The sequence below is a fragment of the Triplophysa rosa genome, linkage group LG20 (genome assembly GCF_024868665.1).
Source record: "Triplophysa rosa linkage group LG20, Trosa_1v2, whole genome shotgun sequence".
Classification (NCBI taxonomy): Eukaryota; Metazoa; Chordata; class Actinopteri; order Cypriniformes; family Nemacheilidae; genus Triplophysa; species Triplophysa rosa.
In genome coordinates, this window is record NC_079909.1 from 15,875,443 (window position 1) to 15,896,014 (window position 20,572).

At 39.1% G+C, this 20,572-nt stretch overlaps 1 protein-coding gene across 3 annotated transcripts in view; it reads left to right on the forward strand.

The window, feature by feature from the left end:
• diaph3 (diaphanous-related formin 3) overlaps nt 1–20,572 on the forward strand; it is a 261,201-nt gene that overhangs the window by 138,080 nt on the left and 102,549 nt on the right. The window lies entirely within an intron of this gene.

Below are 20,572 nucleotides of genomic sequence, written 5' to 3' on the forward strand. Positions count from 1 at the left end.
GAAACGACCATATTGTTCTGAATACAAGACTATGTTTTTTTATTGGAAATACATCGGAAAAAATTGGGTCATCATATATTTAAGGGTTATTAGGCTTTTACCTGTCAATAATACAACCACCAAATACTTGTAAATTAAGTAAATTGATCAGGTGTGAATTGAAGCCACCATTAAAATACTATCAGTTATAGAAAAGCTTCTAGTCTGTACAATAAAATTTTACTTGTATGTTAATGAAATTTTGGTAGACTGGTTTTCACACAGAGATTTGCTTAAATAATATTAAATTGTACTGCAGGTAATTTGTATATGTTTTAGTTTTTTTTAAGTGATTGTGTTGTGGTGGTACATTTTACACAAGTATTACCATGCTTTAGTAACAATATATACACTAAATTATGCAATATGCATATGCACTACAGCTCCCCCTAGTGTCTTCTATAGAGATGTGCAATAATTGCGATGATCTGAAACCATTGCGATGAGGTCAAACAATCGCGATGAGACGATTATTTAATAATCGTGACAGCCCTATACACATTAGACATGCAGGTTTACACATGAATGTGTATGTATAATGAATCAACCATTTAGTGCACATAGTACAGATATTAGGGGTGTAACGGTTCTCAGTAAAAAATTGAACCGCACTGTTCTCCACCAACGGTTCGGCGTTGGACCTCGGCTCATCTTAAATCTGACGACGCATTTATAATATGGTTCGTTAGAAATTATAATGCGTAAAACAGACTGACAAAGTTCAGCTAATGTATGTTTGTCGATGGATACACATTTAATACCTACAACAAATCAAATAACTTAGACAAATTTCAATAGGATTGATAGGATAGTCAATAGGATAGTCATTTATGCTTTCATCACCCGGGTGTTGTGAGTGTGCAGGTGAGACCTGAACAGCACATGTTGCTGTTTAAACTACACTCATTCAAGCCTTGCCAATTTAAACATTTAAGTGCAAGATGATGCAGAAGAAAACTGTGAGAAGATCTGAAGCGCGCATAAGGAAAGTCTCAGACATGGCACAAATATTGAGTTGTCTTTGAAGTGCTTAAACGAACAAATTCACACACGAAGTAGGTCAACATGCCCATCTTGTCGAGTATCTTAACAAACATAGTGGGTTATGTCTTAAGTGAACGGACGAAACGGACGAAAAACAACGCATGCATACAGTATCAGTGTACTGGATCTGTTTCATTCCTCTTAAAGCGACAGCAGCATATTCCTGCTGTCTGTTAAAAGTCAAGGAAATCACTCACTGCTTGTGACTCAATAGCTTCTGTAACTTCAATTATGATTCATCTTTATTTCATTTGTACATATGCAATGTTATGTTTTATTTGATTACTTTAATCCATTTCTATCTTAAAAGGTATATATACAGTATCTTACAGAAACCACAAACCGAACCGAACCGAAACCGTGACACAAACTGAACCGTGAGTAATTTGAACCGTTACACCCCTAACAGATATAGGTATGTAAATTTGGTAATGGATGGTTATTGCATTTAGGTGCAATGCATGATGCATTATAGTCCATGAAACTGTAGTGCAAGAAGTGTCAGCTTGTGGAGTGAATCAGTTTTTGATATTGAGCAGTCTAATAGCCTGATAGCCTAATCACCTCCATTTGGCTATACAAATTTGACTATAGGGCCAAGCAGAAAAAAAGAAAATATATAAATTGCAAAATGTTTTTCATGGTTTCAAGTTGAAAGTGTGTATATGTTATAAAGGCTAAACAGATTTAGACAGTGTCAGATGATGTTTACTGTTCTTAAGTTCCGTTTCTGCTTTTAGTTTTGCGATAATTAGCTTCACGCGCCCTTTCAGACTGAAACAGAGAGACTGGCTGGTCAAGAGAAGACAACAACATCTGTTACTGTTTGTGCCATTCAGCCAGTTATTAAAAGTCATTTTCAGAGAGCCCAGCATGAGGCCAAATTGTTGGCGCAGTTGGACTAAGACAGACAAATGTTATAGTGGGCCCATGGACCAAACGGCCTGATCAGAGTGCCACTGTAGAGAAAGACAGGACCACAGAGAGAGAAACAGAGAGAAAGCTTTGGATTAAATCAGACAAATAAAACTATATAGCAAGACGTCTTATCATATATACATAATGTCCTGCACACTATAGATACTGTCTTGACTGTACGTATGGAAGAGAGGAAGCATTTGCATTTAAAATGTTTTATTTTTATTTAGTTTAAAAAGTGAAGGCTTGTATCAAAAGAAAACACTTAAAAATCTTGTTTTTCAACTTTATGATTAATAAATGCATGATAAAAAGCAAAACTTGAATCACATTGACAAAATATATATACTTTTTTTTTTCTTTCAATGTTTTTTTTAATTTCTATTATTTTATCGTTTTTGTTTCTGGAGGACTGCCGGTAGTGTTTTTTCTCTCTAATTTTTCCCTTTAGTAAATGCAAATCTAGTTTTACTGTAAGACGTCACATGCTTTGTCGCACCTCTTTACTCAGTATTAAGAATTCACTCATGGATATTGGATACCGAGTTTGTCCCATCTCAGGCAGGTTGATTTTAAAGGATAAGTGTATATTGCAGAGTAGAGAGATACTTTTATAAGAGGACAGAAAGTGTGTAAATAGAAAGAGAAACAATCTGAACTCTCGGGAAGCCTGTAGACGATTGAGTCGCACATCAGATGTTTCTAGAAAGTGCTGTGATTTCTCACTGTCTCCGGGGAACCCCTTACAAATAATTTTGTCAGTAAATGAAAACAAAATGCTCAAAGGCATCCTTTAGTGTGAAAGACGGGGAAAAAGAAGAGAAGACGAAGGCAGAGTGGAGAAATGGTGATAGTTCCTGTGTTTTTGCCAGAGGGCTGAAGTCTGTCAGCCCCAGAGGCCCATCATCAATCACTTTAACTTCTGCACTGCAGTCCTTTGGAGCTCTGTTGATTTAGCCTGGACTTACAGTATCAAGCTGTCACGTAACACAACTAAAACCAACTCGAACAATAAGCTTTCAGGATGATAGAGTGGTTCTTTAAAAAAACGAAGCTTTAGTAAATCCAGGGCTTATAGCCTGTACAGGTGATTACACTTTTTAAGCATTCAGTCAGTCGTTCGGATGATACATCAGTGAGGTTTCTGAAACATCCGTCTGCACGCATTTCGATGTCTTAACGTTCCTTGAGCAGCCAGATACATGAAAGCGTTTTGGTGAAAATATTGAGACTGTGAAAGACTGGAAGTGTGAGTGTTGAGATGATTTGGATTTGGTGAGTATAGCTGCAGCTCTTGAAAGCGGCTGTCAGTCATAATTCATCCGGCGAGTTACAGGCTCAGCTCACTTATTCCAAAGCGTACGCTTTCTGTGCAACCTGATTTAGCCAGATATACAACGATGGGTGCAAGCCCTCTAATATTTCACCGCTTTAAAGAGGTGTTCACACTGTCACCAGACGTCATTCTTTTTCAGTGAGAGTTGTGTAAAATTGTATAGAGTAAAGCTCATGTGATCTGCCACCTGATACAGTTAGATCCTGCAGTAGAGTAGGAACGCCAACCAATAGTAAAAGTTTTTCCAGCCCCCTATCAGTGTGAACACGACTGTGTTAACATTTTAGGACTTCCGGTTCCATCGCTCCAAAGTCTATGGGTTTTTTGAATGGGTTTTTTGGTAAATCGCCCCGAAATAAGGTCTGTGGTAAACAAAAACCTCTAAATATTTTCGCGTTTTATTCTATGACATAAAACACACCAATTATAACCCGCTTGTGATTTTTTAAAGCCTTATTGTGTCTTAAAAACAGCGGTTACTAACAAGTTGCGAAAAGCGACTACTTTTTTTGGCATATAAAACTCACAAATAATACAACATACACAAATCTCTTAAAACGTAGATGAGGATTCATTCACCGAGTAATTGCTTACCAGGGAACACGTTTTTAATAAAGTTTGAAAGAGTTGACTGAGGCTTGGACGGAGGTGACTTTGATATCGAGCAACCTTAAGTGTAGTCTGTTTATAGCATCATGTTAGCTTTTTACTTCTGCTGATTGTATTTTGGCTTCAAAAGTAACAAATGTGGTGTTCATTTGTAAAGATTATCTTGACAGACAAAACGTGTAAACATCATAAACCTTTGTTTAGCACAGAGCTTATTTTTTGCAATCTTCCTTAGGTCTGTAGGAAAAACGTATAGGCTTTCGGTCGATGTAGTCAGTGCTGCACTTACTTCCGGGTTAGCTGCAAAAATACGTCATCTCTGATCCTCTCAATAAGTTTTTAGCACTTTTACTCCTGTGTCTCGCTTGTCTTTCTTGTCAAATGCATTATTGTGTTAAGAACAAGCTTCACGGCGCGCAGCACGCGCTTCATTGATTTTAAACGCGAGCGACAGTTCTATTGCGATCGCTTGCATTACAGAAGCGTCATGTGCATGTCGAATTAATGTTAGTTTCACTTTAAAACTTGCCCTATGCGGCGTTTGAAGTTAGAGACGGCGCCAGGTGATGAATGCTGAACTCGCCGAGATGGAGGAAGGGAGAGAGCGCACACTAAAATTGTCTTTCACTATGATCAATCCACGGCTCATGCGCGTTCCAATCCTTGGGGCGTGCGTGATCCGTGCGGATCACAGATCATTTGCGATCCGTTTAACCATTATATAAGATGTTTTGAATTTGTATTTTCAGAGCTTTCTGACTCTGCAAATGTCTCAGTCAGCATTTAAGTGGCACCAAAATCTGCGTTTTTATTCGATCCAGTTACATACCAGATATATAGGTACGGTACCCAACCCTAGTGAACACACCTTCTCTGTTCACATCAGCATGACAAAAATATTCACGGTTCCTTGTAGTCATGAATCGTCAATGGGAGACCTTGTTATCGATCAGAGTGAGAAACCCCTTCGCCTGTGCTTCCAGCCTCTGCTGCGAACCCTCACAGATAATGACTGCTATGAAATTTCTTCCCAGTTGTGCCGATTTCCCCCCTCTCCGTGTCACACTTAACCATGACATTTAATTTCACCTGGGGAAACCAGGTAATGGAATTGTTTATTAGATGGCCGCACCAAGATGGATTTCTAAGGGGGCAGGGGTTTTAAGACTCGTCCCCTTCCCCTGCTCTCCTGGAGGCCTTTAAATTGGTTGCTGTTGAATAGCCTTCCTGCTTTTTATTTCCCCTTGGCTTTGCAGGATGTGGAACTGCATCCCTAATGCAGCTTCAGAGAGGCCTCATGCTGCACTTCCTGCCTTTTTCACACCTCTGCCCCTGATGACTACGCCACTTGTTCTCCCTGTGAATACGACTCAATGACTCAAGGTCAACCTCAAAGCATTTTGGAGTAGAAAGAAAAGGGCCGCCGATAAAAGGGAAGACGATTTTTGCATTTCTTGAAGACGACGAATGAAGGGAATACTAAATTGATGTTTTTTTGTGTCTGCACCTTCCAGACATCTGACAAAAGACAGACAAGGTTGTCTTGGGTTACCCAGACAGTAATTCACCTTTGTTCTTTGAACTGATTGGTGATTTAAAGGCAGATGGAAGAATAGACTGGCAGGGCTTTATCAGCCGCGAAATTTTTAGACTGAACCTCATGCTAAGACTGTAGCAACTGTTATTTATTTCATCTCTGGAGTTCACCCTTGGCTCTCTTTGCATCTCATTACGTTCACATTTTGATCAAGGACGCCTCGTAATGTTTTTCAGAAGCTTTTAGTTAAAGTGAACATTTGCTGTAAAATCTTGACCTCTGCCACAACTCTGGCTGTGGAGAACATATTTAAATCACGCTAAATGCTTTTCTTTGGTGTAGATTGTAGTTTTAAACCTCTCAAGTCAAGCCATTTACGCCCCCGAACTAACCACGGCGGCAGCAGAAGAAAGCACCGGAAGTCTTGTGTTAACTACAGCTGCTGTGTTTTGTGCATGTATAGGAATGGTTCCTGAAGAGAGGCTTGGTAGAATAAAAAGTGTCATTTCACACAACCCAACTTCTGTGTTCTGTCTCCCCAGCGCTTTGGTTTCTGTCACCTTGAATGCTTGTGCTCACTCATGTGATTACCACTTTTGATTATCTGGGAACAGGTCACCTCCCTCGTTCGCTACACACCTGCACACATCGCCGAGCACTCATTCGCGACATGTGTACTTGTGGCATGATTATGCGATAGATAGATTTATATAGCCGAGCGCGCGGTGGCTTTGTTCCAATTTACGTCGATCGGCGCCATCTCGTTGTTAGCAGATGGTAATTTTAATCGAATCAATGTCTGCTTCTCCATTATTTGTCAATTCAGCCAAGTGTTGTGTGTGTAATTGCTCCATCATACCTTTGTAGGAGAAGTTTATCAGGAATCTGATAGCAAACATTGGTGCTGCGGCGTGATTAGAGGGTTGCGCTTGTTGCGTTTGCCTTCGGCGCAGCTATGGGACAGCGGATCTTATCATGTTAATTAGATCGGCGAAGACTGATGATCACTTCTGTGGACGCTGTGCCGGCGTCCCCCACGCCCTCCGATTGAACAGCGCAGGCTTAATGGAGGAGAAACGCACAGCCCATTATTAGAGGCATCCACTCGAGCACTTCTGTTCCATTCTTTTGCTGCCTCACCTGGCTCGCCCCTATTCAAGCACCGCTAATTGTGTATATATGTGTTATTCGGGTCAGGCAGCTAGGATGAGATCTCTTTCCCTTATAGCGATAGAGCAAATGGAGGACTCGTTTTCATTCTCGCCACCCAAAATCACGTTTGGTCTGGTTCGTGTTCCCGGGCTTATTGTTTATACATCAGCCACAGGTTATAATGAAATGAGCCACGCTCGGGGCAGGTTCGCTCTATAATTTGTTTCTCATCTCTTTTTCCAAGGATTCAGCTACTAGTGTTGGCCGACACCCGTGAAATCAAGCAAATGCTTTCATTTCAGTGGGAGTAATCAGGCGGTTAACTGCCTTGATATCCCACATGTAAAACATATCACGGAGTACTCAGCTCTGCTATTGACTCGATGCATGTTTGTGTTATTGTTCTTTGTCAGATTCTCTGTTGTCAGACCCTCAGACGGTAGAAATTAAATGTATGTTGTAAAATGTAATATTTTAATTAATTGTTATCTAATCACATTTATTGACAACTTTTAATTAAAATATTAACAATTGTGACCCTGGTCTATGAAATCCAGGCTAAAGTTTCAAAATCGTATTCTGAGATGAGCATCAACTTTTGATTTCAACCATTAATTTGACTATGATTTCAGAGATATAGGCCATATAGGGGGGCAGTCGTGGACTAATGGTTAGAGAGTCGGACTCGTGACCAGAAGGTTCGATTCCCAGGGCCTGCGGGTAACGACTGAGGTGCCCTTGAGCAAGGCACCTTACCCCTACTTGCTCCCTGGGCGCTGCAGTGATAGCTGCCCACTGCTCTGGGTGTACGTGTGTTCACCACTTGCTGTGCGTGTGTTCACTACTCTCTGGATGGGTTAAATGCAGAGGTCACATTTCGGGTATGGGTCACCATATCTGACTAATAGGTCATTTTCACATATAGATATCAAGGTTACATTTTCACAGAATGTTCTTTACATTATGAACGGTAGGATGATTTTATGTAGAAAACTGTAAATGACTTAAGCTAGGTTTTCACAGACTGGGTCACAGTTATTAATCTTGAATTCAGTATTTACATCTCTTTGAGTTTGTGGATATAAGGCATTACTGTGTAGAGGTGTAGGATCTTGGCTGTTTACCGAACAAGATGAAAGGCTTTGGCTTCAGTCCCTAGTAGATGTGATCTATGAACTGGAGGTTAACTGAGATCTTCTGTCACAATTGTTCCCCTGAGCAAGGTGCTCAACCTCAGATTGTTCTGTGGGGATTAGCCTTGTAGCAGCAAGTGTACTTAAATTTGCTCTGGACCACAAAAGTATACTTTTCAGTACAGGTTTATAAATCTGGTGGATTTTTTGCACCTGTGCACGTTCACTTGCATGAGACTGATTGTGTTGGTCTCGCCTCAAAAATGAGGTTTAAAGTATTTGTAATTTTGTGTTTATCACAGCGACGAGTGAAACTCGGATTGTTGTTGTAAGACAGTGTGGCCCCTCACATTCTTTCCTTATTAATCAGCCTGTCAGACGCTAACGCTCCGGTCGATACAGTGACGACCCACCAGAGTGGCCGGGGATTAAAACACTTCCACACACTCTCTCAGCACTCCGTCAACATGTGCCAGAGCGTTCCACAAGACCACCACTGTTTCAGGGGCCGTCACACTGATGACTAATGGGTAATGAAGTCCTTAAGAACCCCTGGAGTGAACAAGGCTGTCATAACTCTCTCCTGAGTGATTGGACTACAACCCTTCAAGCGTTTTATCTCTGCCTGTGAAGAATGGTTTGTTTCAAAGTCACTCATGCAGACACAGCCGGACATCTGAGGCTTTGACCTGATGTTGGCCGTTTGCTTGCTTATCATTTTAATCAACCACAATCAAAAGGCATCTTAAAGTCCGGGTAAAGAGAATTCTAAGAATTGGTTCTAAATACATTATAGATGTTAGAAATGTATTGCTGAAACACATTGCAAAGACACAGATGTATGTAGTACTGAATTGTGGAGTTAAACCGTTAAATAGTTTTTCACCCATTCTCTGTTCAGGATTTTTTGGGCGGGGCTAAAACGGGGGATCGATGACGCAATGGAGCGTCTGAGCATGCATGGCCCCTCCCTCCCCTGTCACTAGAGCGCCTAGCATCAGGCGTCTGGCCTGCTCAATCACGAGCTCAGGGGTTGTAAGCTCTCACGCACACGCTTTCAGGCTCTCTCACGCTCTCACTCTGCCCAACTAAACAAATCTCATGCCAAATAACAAGCAAATGGTAACGCGGATGCGAATGGATGGATGGGAATAACGCAAACGGAAGGAGGATCACTGCACGTGAACGCCACGTGCTTCAGTGAATGATGTTTAATTAAAATTCTCAAGGAGCACGAGCAGATAATCCACCCGGCTGGTTCGCTATCAGCAATCTCAGCATCTACCCTATCAGCTCAAGAGAGAACCACTACAAATAGACTAAGCTGACTTACCTGCATTTTCTCTACAGTCTTCAAGCATCCCTTCACCACCCCGGCTCCTCACCAAGAGCCCGTTTTCTCCCGCAGGACAATGGGGGAGCGCTCTGGGTTCCGGCTAATACCCGGACAGGGGGAGAGTAGGCCCTACTCCGAGTTCGGAAGTAACTGACGGGCTCTGAGCCCTCTCCTCGGACATCACACCAAATACGCATACCTTTTAACCTGCATTATTATCTGCATAGGCGAACCCGTAAATGATCTATTAATGAATATTGTGTGCATTGACTCGTGTTTGAATTCAAATCCTCCCATAAAAATCTTCACATATAGCCTACTGGGGTTGTTTTTGTTTATACATAAACTAGTTATTTAAAAATATATTGAAACTAAAAAAACTGATGATACTGGTTGTGAAACGGTAGGGATGCTTTACCCAAAAACTTTACACAATAATCTCCCTTTGTCTTCTGTGGAAGATAGATGCAGATCTGGAACAACACAAGGTGACAATGTTTATTCATGGGTGTACAATACTGTTCCTTTCAAATTAATTATAGGGGTCAAAAGGTTTGTCTCCCACAGTATAAACTGAATCCTGTGGACAGCTTTTGTGTGTCCAGTAAGTTTAGTAATGTTTTTCTAAGTGTGTAGGCTTTGTCAAGGCCTCTTGCTTTCTGTCGCTGTCTTTGTTTTTGAACATCTCTCCAGTCCTCAAGTACCATTTCTTTGCAGCTTTCTAGAGAGGCGAGATTACAGTTAAAGACCTTTCAGTGTTTCTGTCTCTCCCAGAAGAATTGGATACACCTTGCTAAGACAGGCACCAGTAAAAGCAGCAGCCAAATGACTAGCTCTGGCCTTTACTCCATCAGCCACTACACAATCAGCTGGCCAATTAGGAGAGCTGTTCACAGATAATAATACATAATAACAGCCCACAAAGCCACAGAAAAGAATCCCCAAGATATGGTGAAGGAGGAGAGCAAGTGAGCTGAGACAGGGAAGAGAAAAATGGATATACAGCGCTTAGTGCTTTTTCACATACGGTATCACTCTCTATCTCTCTTGACAAATCACATTATAATAGGGGTTTTATATAAGTATCTGTATTAGCTGTAGTTTCAGGGCAGATTTGTCAATTCATTTGTGATTAGTTTTTTTATATAATAATATTTAGTAGGCTTTAAAAGACTTTTAATCTGATTAAAAATAGAAATCACATTGAATTCTTTTTTTCTTTTGTTCTTTAACATTAGTGACAGGAGTCACAGCAGCAGGTTTATAAAGAGGGTGATCATATTATGTAACGCTAGCAAAAGGATGACAGAAAAAATGGATGCTGTGTTAATTGCATAAAATATTTTTTTACAGCACTGGTAAATTTGTTTTACACAGAAATATGTTGACACATTTATTTTTGCCTTTTAAAAATTTCTAAGATTAAAAAGATGTCTTAAATTTTTAGAAACACTACAGTCAAGTGACCTTAAACTTTTGACTTCAAATCGAGTAGAACCAGACAGCCACACACACGTGAGTTTTCTTTGTTATGAACACCCTCACATTTCTTTACTACGTTTGTGTGTATGTGTTGAAATTAGCAGGCAGAATTACCTCTAAAGCCTTTAATCTACTTTGCTTCTTTTGTGTGGAGCCCTATATAGGGTGATTGCAGTAGGTTGCTCCTTTCTCACCGTCCACTTAAAAACAGAAAAACCAATACACATTCTGATCTCTCAAGAGCCTCTTACACATACACTCATAAACAAAGATTATTACGCTGGCCTTTGCTGAATCTGTTCATCCTTCATGCACACTGTTCTCCTAATAAGCTTTTAAGTTGTTTTTGTGCTTATTATAAAATATATTTCTGTTGTAAAATTATTATTATTAATTATTAGTATTTTACCCATGCAATTACATTTGAATAAAAAAAATTCAAATTAATTGACGCACATTAAAATAATTATTTCTGTACGAAATGTTTAATTTGCATTGCTGTGCTTTCCAGTTTAACCTCTTTCATGTTTATTTTGTCAATAAACTACAGATTCGTTTTTTTAGAATAAGGTTCTGTGTGCGCTTGTGTCTGTTTGATTAAGTGGAATAGATGACATTCTTTGACTGTATGCCGAGATCCTTGAAACTGTTTTGTAGGTCTATGCTGTGGTTTTTGTCTGGACCAGTGTTGCTTCATTATGATAAAATATACTAGAGACTTATGTTCCTTTGATGTGATTTGTTAATATTTTCATGTAGCCTTGTTTTTCAGTTTCATGATATAATCAAGATAATTGAACGCTTCATTCATGAATTACGTTTAGAAAAAACTGAGGCTTGCCTACACCAATCCAAACAACAGTTTCTTGTACCTTATTATTTTCCTTTGTTTTGTTATCAGGGGTGTATTTGGACTGAGGGTTTTTTAAAACGTCATTAGGGACGGTTAGATCAGAGACTTAATACAGTTTTAAATGAGAACTGTTTGCCTTGGTAATCACAGAAATTTTTCAAATGCTGAAAGAATGATAGATTTTCAGCTGACAGATTTCAAGGTCAGGTACTGCTAAGTGTGTAAAGCAGAGAGCTACAGATCATTTTAGACAAATATCTGACATATTGCTAAGAAAATAGTTATAGTGATATGCAGTTGGTTTTCAATTGAGAGAAATTAATAGTTTCTTTTTCTTTTCGTAGGGTTAAATTTGTGTATGATCTGCATGGTTTATAATGTGTTCTGTATTTTATTGAGTGGGTAGGGCTGTTTTAAGCATCTCCAAAGCAAAGGTCACAGAGGTTAGCAGGAATCTGTTGATTAGTCTGAGGATCATGGGTAATGAAGTCTGGATTGATGTTGGGATAAATGAAGAGCATTTATTGTTCTACTGTGTGTGTAGAGGCATCTCTTTTACATCATACATCTTTCTTTTGACCTCTTTTCTTTCCTTTTCTCTTGTTGAATTTCTAACAGCTTTCCCTCTTTTTTGCTCTTTTTGTAATATCCTTTTTTCTCCAGTCTCTCTCTCTCTCTGTTACTATTTTCTCATAATAGAAGCGGCTCAATTTATTTACAATTTGCCGTGTGAGGCTCTTACATCAGCAACGTAATGTAGCGGCTCGTTTAAAATACATTTGCAGCCAGGACTTTATTTTGCAACGATGATTTTTCATCCTCGCTTCGTCCTTTTCCTTTCCGCAATGAGGAATTGATAATAGACCTGTTTTTCCTCTCATCCACTTATGTCGCACTCTGATGTAGGGAATGAAATAAAGGGGAAAACATGATGAAATGTTTTATTTTTTTGCTCTCTTTGTGTGTGTTCTTTGCATGTAGAATATGTGAGCAAAAAACAGTTTTGAGCGCTCACGTGGCTCTCGCAGGTGACACTTTGAAAAGATCCTGCTCCTGGTGAGGCTTTTAGTCCAGAATTTCTGTGTCTGTGTTGAAGGTGAGAATGTACAAGCCCTGAGCCTTGGACATACAATCATTTGATAATTTTATATAACGCTCTTTTGTTACTGCACAGAAGGATCGTGGTCCACTAAAAAAGAAAAAAGGATGAAAGAGGTGTTTCTGAAGTTGTTTTTCTACGTTTGTTATGTGTTTTAAGGTTAAAGAGAATTTTCTGCTTCATTTCTGAATAATGTTAAGGAAGCTAATAATTGCTTTTTATTAATGTGATCACAATTATTTTGCTTATTTCCTTTGTGCCTGACACAATTTTGCATTTATTCATTTACACTACACAAGTTAAACCACTAGCTGACATTTAGTTTGACAGCTTTCAGAGTTTTATAGATTTTCTCAAGGTATTGGCCTTGTAATTCACACCACAAATTGCACCTCCTGTTTCTAAACTTTTTCTTGCCAAACAAGAATGAGGAGAGAATTCTGACTGGGTGGACGGCAAGCAACTGACAGTACAGGTGACAGGATGCCGTGTGGGGAAAACAAATGTATGGATGACAAGGATACAGGCAGTATGGATAGATAGACGATGGGCGGCCATTGAGATGGGGATGGATATCGGAGAAAGAGAGCGTTTAATTAGTGTGTCTTTCGGGTTTTATGTAACATAGCAGGCCTCTTCTGTTGCCAGCTCCCCACGGCCCCCCTCTTATTTCACGAACAAATCTCTACAAATACTGCAGCATTATTGAAAACACACACAATCAGGCCTGCCAGCTTCTGCTGCAAATCACCAATCATAAATATGCACTTTATCATGATAATCATTGCATGCCTTTCTCGTTTCATTTCCGCAGATGGTTTAATCGTTTTTTAATGTGGGCTTTAGTGTGGATTTTTGAAAATGCCAGAGAGACCCTTGCAGAGCATCCAAGCGATTTGCATTGCCAGCAACCGTTACTGGTGTTTTGCCTTTTTAGTGGTGCAAGCCTTTCTTACACTGAAGGTTAGGGAGTTTAAGAAGACCCTAACCCTAAGTCATTAGTGCATTACCTGTGCATTATCAAGTTGTTTTGGAGATTTTATTCTTTACCCTACTATGGTTGTCAATAGTGCCCCAGAACTGTTTGGTTACAAACATGCTTCCAAATATCTTTTGTGTTGAGCAGAACAAAGAAATTAATACATGTTTACTGTTTGTGACAACTTGGTAGGAAGAATTTTCATTTTTGACCACCCATCCGTTCCACGGCATAGCAATGTGCTAACTCCATCTCAGAACAAAGTTTTGTACCACCAGACTTATTTTATTAAATTGTGAAATCTAGTTTGGAGGTGCATTTCTTAAATAAACACTGTGCGATGGACCTTTTTCACAAGGCTGATGACGCGTTCAAAGGTCATCAGCATCGTAAATCCTCCAAAGAGTTATTTTCATTTAAAAAAAATGTATGTACATTTATAACACTATGCTTTGTATTATTTTACCTTTGCATCAAATTACAAAAAATAGTAACGCTAATGCGTGGGTGTTTCTTTTACTGCGTCTATGGAAGTCGCAGTAAATTTGACATCATTCTCTTTTCAGACTCTCTTTATTTTTTTCATTTTGTTGAAAGTAGTGAAAACACTATCGTTGAGTTTTTCTTTTGCTACTTGAGCAAATGAGAATGCCAAAAATATATTTGTACTAGTCTCCCATTCACCGCTATAGAAGTTTACCCGACTATGATGACTTCCGCTGCTGGGAAACCCGGAAACGATTCTTTCATTTAAAGGGACAGTTCACCCACAAAAATATTGTCAACATTTACTCACACATCATTTACTTTGTTCAGATGAACACAGAGAAAGATATTTGGAAGAATGCTCGTAACCATACAGTTCTTGGCCACCATTGACTACCATAGTATGAAAAATCACAATGGTAGTCAAAAGTGCCCCAGAACTGTTTACTTCCCTGCATTCTTCAAAATATCTTCTTTTGTGTTCAGCAGAACAAAGAAATTCAAGCAATTATTCCTAAAGTGTTGACTTGTTTACTCCAGGAGCTGGAGATTCAGTAATGATTAAGAAATCTTTGTGGATCTACAGTTTGCCTTCACAACCAACCTCAGGTTGTCAACACAGATTTTAATCTCTTAACTTCTTATATATAGCGCTTAAAACTTGCGCACACAGGCACCCATACAAACGTGTCAGCTTATGCTTATCATTCTGTGTGTGTGTGTGTGTGTGTGTGTGTGTGTGTGTGTGTGTGTGTGTGTTTGTGTGTGTGTGTGTGTGTAAAGTTTGTGGCTCTGATTACTTATGCTCTTGTCCATTTGGCTGTGGAAATAGACAAAGATTGATGTGGGTGAAATGGGTGCTTTAGCTCGGCCTCGCTGTATTGATGCTGCATTGCCGTAATGTTGTGGTATGATTAAGCAGTCCTTGATCAGACGGGCTGGATCACTGGAGGCTGTCTCACGGGCCAGACAGCCCATCCCTCATTCCGTTTCAATCCCTGTTTATTTCATCTCCCATTCTCTTTAACACAACTCTGAGAGACATGAGGACAGAGGGAGATTCGGGGGGTGTGGACCATGATAAAGTGTCATTTTTCTGGATCATCATCAGTCTTGTTCTTGTCTTGTGAGATTTTCTCTTCTGTCAGACTGCAGATTGTTATGCTGTTTATTGAGATGGTTATTTTGTGTTTGATTTGGTGATCGGAGGGAAGTTCATGTGTGATGTCACGGGGTTGATAGAGTGTTTTTAGATTGTTGTTTGTTTAGTGAGTTTCCTGTCGTTGTCACAGGAATTTTAATAAAATAATAGTTACATATACAGTAATTATGTAAAAAGTTAACAGTTTAATAAATGTAATCTTTTTATATATATATCTTTTTATAATAATAATTATATACGTTTTAATTCCTTTCAAACGCAGGTAGTATTTTGTATGTGCGTGAGATACTTGAGGATTAACCCTTTCATCTGCATTGCTGTCTTTAGCTATATATAGACATCTTGACATTTGGAAACATCATGTTAGACCATGGCACATCAATTGCCCTTTTATTAGTGGTCTTATACAAATGTTAGTTTATGGGGTTAATGACGTGTCATTAAACGTGTGGCGGGAATCAAGAAAACACTTTGTGCATTGCAGCAGTTTCTCACTAACTTGTTCACAAAGAGACACTTTCTCTGTGCAAGCTGCATATTTAAGTGCTTTTTCAGGGGCTTTTAAGGATATTTAGTGACTTCTGCTTGGCCTTTAATGTGCCCTTTAGATCTGTAATATATAGCATGTGAAAGATTTCTTGGAGGGAAGACCTTTAAAGCCGTGCTTTGTGTCTAAATTAAGTTGTGTGTTTTAATATTAACTTTGAAAATGATTCTGTTTGATGTAGATTTCAAGTTTCTAAAGCTGTGCAATTGCTTTTTTTAAAAATGTATTTTTTTCAAATTGAATCAACCTATTCATTTCATATCTAAATTTTTTTAATCATTTTACCTATACAAGGAGAAACTCTTAAAAAAGTACTATCATGAATGTATTAGTCATATACCCTTGCAGTTAAACTGTTAGTAAGGGATGTTACACAAACACTGGTATTATGTACTCCGAGAGACGGCACCATGAATCATACGCGATGTGATTTATATAAACATTTAGTGTGCATATACTTTGTCTGTAATAAATGGGTGTCGTTTTGATGGCACGGCTCTTAGTCATGATGAACAGATCAATACTGCATATCTTCATCCTACAAACACTGACTTTTTCCTTCTGCTGAAGAGGGTGATATGGATGGTAGGGTTGGATAGACGGAGGGTGTTGAGAAGGCCGTGTCTGTGGATCGATATTCCAGTAGCACACAGGATACTGTGTTTTTGAGTTCACATTCACTAAGCCCTATAGCCTATCTCTGCATTAAATAGTCTACTTCTTGGACCTCACTTTATTTTTACGGATTTTAGTTATTGTCAAATGAAAATGTCTATATTACAGCATGTTACAAAATAGCTACAACATACATTTTGAAAATGTATTGTATGGGATTCAATGAGTAACAGTATTATTTAAACACTATTCTTCACCAAATTTGTAAGAATTATCATGAGCTTTGATCACAATTATAAGTAATATATTCTCCACCACACTTTGTAAGGGGAAACAAATATCAGCCCAAATTGGGATGAATTTAATTGATTATGACCAATTATACAAATTCATGATTTGGGGAAATCACTTAGCATTACGAGCAGGTAGCAAGAATCTGCATGTTTAGGGACTCCGGATTATGAGCATGAACTACAAACAACGTCACGTGTGAAATGAAACAGGACTTTATTACCTAGACTAGACACATACTAATCTTACATACAGTTTAGCATTGGAAGAAGGCTGAAGATGAAGCAGAGAGAAGAACAGAGCATGGATTTATGGCAGTATTTGTTATTCAGAAGATCAATGGCCTGAACAAAACATCAGTTTCTTCTTCTAAATCACCTTTGTTAAAAGGATTAATGATGCTCCATGCATCCATTAATAAGACTAAGTATGATACTAGCATGTCTTGCCCATCGAAAGAAAGTGTCCTGATGCAGTTTGTTGAGGCTCCAGTGGATCTTGGCTGGAAGTGATCAGAGAGAACCAGTTTTATGCAGAGGATCTGTATCTGGAAAGACGAGGCCGCAGCCTGGCACAAACTTAGGGGTCTTAGAAGATGAAGTCTTCTTCTAGTCCATCCTTTAGAGATAGTTCTACCCCTGTAGAGGTGGCACGGACCGTACCCGGACAAAAAGAAAAGCAAAATTCAAGAAGAGAGAGGAGAGAAAGAACGAACCCTTCGAACCCCAAGAGACTCTTCTGGTGGTCTCCTTTATACTGTAAGGATGTCACATCCTACAGATGTGACTGACCCAATCAGGAGATGGCACCTTTGGAGGGAAAGTTAATTGTCTTTGTCTTCCACATGGTGTTTTGCATGTGGAAGCTGATTGGATGTTCACTAAGAAAACTTCTAAGAGTTTAATAAAACTAATATGAAAAGAGTTACCAAGACACAACAAACATTAACATTAAGGAAATCACAAATGCGCCTCATAGACACCAAACATGATCTACATATCAGCTTGGTTAAATGAGTTACAAATCTAATAATTCTAGTAGTTATACACACATTCATTCAAACTACTTTGGATTAATGTTTAAGACAGACATAAAAACAAGAACATCAATACATGGAAAGGTTATAAATGAATATATGTACATTTCTATAGAGATGTATTTAGGATAGTATGTCTGTCCCCAAAGTGAGTAAAGAGAGTTCATCTCCCTACATTCCATTCGGTCGTAAAATACTCTTATCTTGATGGTTTGGTGTGGGTTGCTATGGTCACCAGAGATCTAGTCCTGCGCCTAGTGTTAGTTGCAGATTAGCGGTAGACCCCCTGGCGACTAGCTTGCTGGTTGGGTGAGGGGTGGTGTTGTTATATTTAAGAAATATAACTAGTTATTGCGTGTCTGATCGGTCTCAGGCACTACAGTATAAACATTAATTGACACGCATACGGTCACTTTCTATATTTTTTCCTTGTGAAGGTGCTGTGTGTAATATTTAGGAAGATATATTGATGCAATATAATATACATAACTATGTCTTCAGAGGTGTATAAAGACTTTACATAATGAAGCATTATGGTTTTATTACCTTAGAATGAGATAGTTCTATCTACATACACCGCGGGTCCCCTTACATGGAATTCGCCATGTTGTTTCTAGCCCTAAACAGACAAACTGCCCTACATAGCGTGTTTCGTAAATACGTTATCTCCTTCGTCAAAGAAGTGGAAATGTGACAACGTTTTAGTTCTGTGTCAGCCACCGTAATGTCTTGCTGTTTTTTCTCATCATAGTTTCATCAACAGTTTTAATTAAAGTCCTTCAATTGTAATCATAGTTGTCTCATCTTTGTCAACACTGAAAAAAACTTGACAAACATTTTCGTCAGAAATTCGTTGTCATGCACTTGTGTTATTTTATTTTCCTGCATGCTAAAGCTTGTGATTCATCTTTGAGTGTGATATTCTGTGTAAATCAGCCAATTTGTTCCAATTACAGTACATCAAGAACATGAATCTTTAATGATCTTCCTCCATCTGGCCAACTGATTACAATTAGTTCTTTAGGGTTTTACTTTCTCAAGTTTGAGCCATCACAGAACTCCCCAACTCAAATCTATCCACTCCAGTGTTTTAACACGAAGAACAATTAATTGCGAAATTGAATAAGAGATTATGTCTCTTCTTCCTCTCTTTCACTCTTGTTTTCTGCTCTCGCTGTCTTTTCTGCTGTCTGCTGTTTTTGATTTTACTCCTCGTCTTCCTCTTCTCTTTGTTTTCAATCTTCGTCGTTGTCTCTCCACAAGTGTGTGAGGAGAGTGAACCTGCAGAAGAACCACAGAAGTACAGTAAGTTGCGAATGTGTGTACGGTGGATTTTAGGGTAGGTCTGTGAACGAGGGAGATTTTTACCCCCAGTAGCTTCTTTGCTGTACCCTACCCCACTGACCTCATTTTAGTTCCTAAGCCCTTCCCTTATAGGGATATTGGTGTTAAAGGAAAAAACAAGCTCAAAACTACAAATAACAAGCATGATATATGACAAGTCAAGATTTTGGTCAATGGTATTTGAATAAGGTTGGATTATTGAAATTTTGCTGCCTACCTTTTATATCAGCGCCCCTGTGATGCTTTATAGAGCGTTCCCACCAAACGCGACTTGCGCGAATAAATCGCGCTATTCGGGCGTAGTTGGACGCTTGAACATTTTGAGTTTACTCGCTTCATTCGCGCGTGTAATTCACTTCGCAACAGACGCGATCATGGGAGGGGCTTCTGCCAGGCGGCTCCAGTCTTGTGTATATATATATATATGTGTATATATAGCTCAAATTGAGTAAAGATCGTTTTTTTACAACTTACCAGATTGTCCGACCTCCTCACTCACTTTCTTCCAAGCAAGATCCTTTTTATTCCTGTTTCGATAAAAGTGAGAAGATATATCATACAGCTCCGCCCGAAACGCTCAATTCGCGCCGTGGGATGTCCTATCGCGTCTTTGCATTGACTTAACATGTAAATCACTCGCGCTTAATGCTTCATTCGTGTTTGGTGGGAACGCAGCATTACAATGCAGTCTTGGTAGGCAGCTCATTAGGTATTGTGTTTGTTGCGTGTTTGTGTGAAAAGGGCTCTTTTTTTCTGTAGCTCAGTTTCACCCCTGTGTTTTCGAGTCCTATCCAGACAGTCATGTTAATTAGTGCACAAGACAATTATGCACTTCTCTCCCGAGGCCTGCGTTTACTTCTCTTAATTTGGTGTCTTAAATAATTAAACTTGTATTGAAACCCCTTGCTCTCCATCTGCTCCTTTCCTCAGCTCCCCTTTTTTCCGTCTCATGCTTCCTTAACCTTCCTTAACCTTTGCACCACATTCTCTTGGCCACTGACGTCTGTGTTTTCTTTTTGTTTTTATTGGCTGAATGCGTTTTTATGCATATTAATGTTATTTACTCCCTTCCCTGAATTTTTGTGTGGTTTAGAAAGAGACTGCGTGACCTCATTTAGCACAGTCATCATCACAGCTGTGTGGCTTTAATCTCATTCTTCACAGCTGTCTTGCCAAAGACCAATCCCCTTACACTCTCACCGTGACCATTCCACACACATTGGCTATGCTTCAAAATGTAATGATCTAATGAGCTGCCTGCCTAGACAGCATCTTTGAGGCACCATTGGAATGGTCAAACTTGGACATTATTGGTATGTTGAAACATTTTGATCATGCCAGGTAACACTGGAAACTGGTAATACTGTCCTCAGCGCTGTAGTAAGAAGTACCTGTTCTCTATGGCAGGGCTTTTCTAACTTTTTCATGCCAAGGACCCCCAAATATGATGAACCTTTTGAGTGGGACCCCCTTTCTAAAATACATATCCATTTTATATATCAAGAAGCATTTAAACTGTCAGACTAGTAGTGTAAGTGTTATATTATAAAGAAAACATATTGTTCATAGAAATT